Source organism: Sinocyclocheilus anshuiensis, unplaced genomic scaffold (genome assembly GCF_001515605.1).
Source record: "Sinocyclocheilus anshuiensis isolate Anshui unplaced genomic scaffold, SAMN03320099.WGS_v1.1 scaffold11, whole genome shotgun sequence".
Classification (NCBI taxonomy): Eukaryota; Metazoa; Chordata; class Actinopteri; order Cypriniformes; family Cyprinidae; genus Sinocyclocheilus; species Sinocyclocheilus anshuiensis.
The window spans coordinates 876149-878947 of record NW_015551076.1 but is presented as its reverse complement, the minus strand read 5'-3'; the positions used below and the strand labels follow the sequence as shown (position 1 = coordinate 878947).

The 2799-nt window shown below is 37.6% G+C and overlaps 1 pseudogene; it reads right to left on the bottom strand.

Annotated features, from left to right (window-relative positions):
• Positions 1–224: 224 nt before the first annotated feature.
• Positions 225–2799, bottom strand: part of LOC107662395 (male-specific lethal 1-like 1) — an 8369-nt pseudogene continuing 5794 nt past the window's right edge.

The following is a 2799-nucleotide window of genomic DNA, read 5'->3' as shown; positions in this document are numbered from 1 at the left end:
AATTGTTTCCTGTAGTGTGTTTTTGGACATACTGCATTGGGATTTAGTGGTTTTAACAAGCCACCAATAGAAGGCGACCAATTACCAGTAGAGACCAATAGGGACCATTACAGTTTCCATTATAACCAGTAAAACCATTACAAATTCTGTGATGGTTTCTATTGTTTTTTCCAGCAGGGATATGGGATATGCTTTTTATATGTAACATGGTGGTAGAATGTTTTTTGGACATTTTTAGGGCTTGTCACAGTCCACAGTACTTACATTTTTTATATATTTCAATTTCTCACACAAAGGATAGGATAATACTCTTAAAACTGATGACTGCAGTGATGTAACTTGTTTGCATCAAATACTTTTGGCATGATGCAGCATTCTGAACCAAGACACTGCAGCCGAGTGTATTCATTTGTAAAAACATATTTTCTTCTGCATAATCTATTGCCTGAAGAACAAAGGGTCTTGAACTACAAGAATGAAGAGGACCCACGTCACACCTCTCCTAATCTCACTCCTCTGTTTCCTGGTTGAATCCAATTCCAGTAAAAAAAAAATTCTAGCCAAACATAAAAGTCAAGTAGAATTCTGTGATTTAGCTTTCAAAACAATTATTCATTAAAAGACATGAAAACACAGTATTTATTCACAATATGTCTCGTTTTAATATTTGAAATAATTTCTTTAGTTACAAGTATCTTACACATTTCCTTGGAACAAAAGCGCTATGTTACAACAAATGCTTCTGTAAACGGTTTTCATCATTTTTCCCTTTATGTGACAGAGAACTCGCACACCAAAAAGCGCAGCATGTACAGTGTTGATCTTTTACGGCAGCTCTCGATGTGTTACGGTAGATGCTTTGGTCCATACTGATCAAGCTTACCTGCAAAGTATGACGCAAATGTGAACACTGAAGTGTTACACTCGACACTGTGATCATGGGTGTGTTGTTGGGAGAGCTTGTTTCTCAGACATTACAGAGCAAAACAGTTTCTCATGGATACCAAGCAGGGGGCTTTAGAGAGATCCAAAATTCACCCTTCAATCTGCTTCTGAAGATCCAAAGTTCAATATAGGTGTGTACGAGAGATGAGACCACAAGGCTAAGATTTTGGAAGGAGCTTTTCATTTGTGACATGTTCGATGAGGCGTCCGTTTCTTAGTCACCTCTGCTCGACAACGACTACGCTCATCTAGCCAGGGCAGGTCAAAGTTTCTGTTTAAATAAATTAAATATAAATATGTATTGCAATCAAAACAAGATGTCAAGATGTACATTATTAGCAACATGCAAAAAACGTATAATGAACTTACTGCTGTTTCAGGTTGGGAAGAGGTCTTCCAAAAGCCACCACTGGCAGGAAGGGTGCCACCATAATAGACTCCACTGAGGACAAACACAGAAACAAGCACTTTAAATGAGCAGACCAAATACTTGCTGGAAAAAAGCCATCTGCTGACATACCATCCTCAGGGTCTGGATAGAAGGAGAGCAGCTCTGGTTCGCTCTCCTGAATGACCTTCCTCCTGTTCATCCTCTGCTGCAGGCGCTGAAACATCCTCTGCTCACGAATGCGCTGGATATCCCACCTGAAAAAGAGAAATGAGATTACGGGATAGATCTGCGAATGCTCTAATCCAGGTATCCAGTTCTCATTTACATATGTGACCCTGGAGCACAAAACCAGTCTTAAAGCGGTCCTATTATGCTTTTTCACTTTTTCAACTTTAGTTAGTCTGTAATGTTGCTGTTTGAGCATAAAAAAAGATCTGCAAAGTTACAAAGTTCAAAGTCCACTTCAAAAGGAGACATTTTATCATTTTAGAAATCACTTTTCAAAAACTACAACGAACAACTCGTTTGGACTACAATGCATATTTTCCGGGATTTGTGATATCACAAATACTGACGAATGGGACGAGACCTGGTTGAGCTGCACTAGAGAAGGCAACGAGTGTTATCACTATGTCGGAGACACGCTAGCTTTCCCAAGGCAGACGAACTTAGAGTGGTTACAATCATCTGGGTTTAAATCGCACTCAAATAGATTTTATTTTGACGCAATATTTACACTGAAGCTCGCAGGCGGCTATGGTAAGGGGTAGGGCTGGGTATCGATTCAGATGTCCCGATTCGATTCGATTTGGTTTCGCAAACTCGATTCGATTCTCGATATTTTTGATTACATTCAGTGAATATAGTTTTAATACAAATGCTTTTGATATTTCTAAAAAATGAACAGTAAACATCAGTTTACAAATGGTGAATTAATAAAAAGAAATTAAGAACCACATGCCTGTATTTTAAACCTATTCTTTTTTTTTGTATAGGGTCCTTTTTTAAACAACAATAGGGCCCTATAAAATGTTCTCACTTTTTCTGGTAATCAGATGAAGGCATAAAACATTAATTTAATTTATCCTAATCAAATGAAAATTAAACCCTTTTATTTTTTGGCAAACAAAGTGCTGCACAACTGTTAAAATTAAAAAGAAAACAGATGTGATTATTCCTTTAAAAATAAAGATTTATTAATATTTATTAGCAGTAGTAGCATTGAGTTTTCAGACTGCTAAATAGTAATATATTCTGACAGTAGACGTTAAACTAAACTTTTATTTTGACGGGTTGCCATGAAGAACTTCCAGCTGCTGTGTATGTGATATGACGGTAGATTTCTCAAATTAAACGGTAAATGCTAATGAAGTGATTCTCAGAGCAGCTGATGACGACATTCGTGTTCATATCATCATATAGTGAGACGGCGGAAGCTGAGAACACCGCGAGCGTCATCCGCG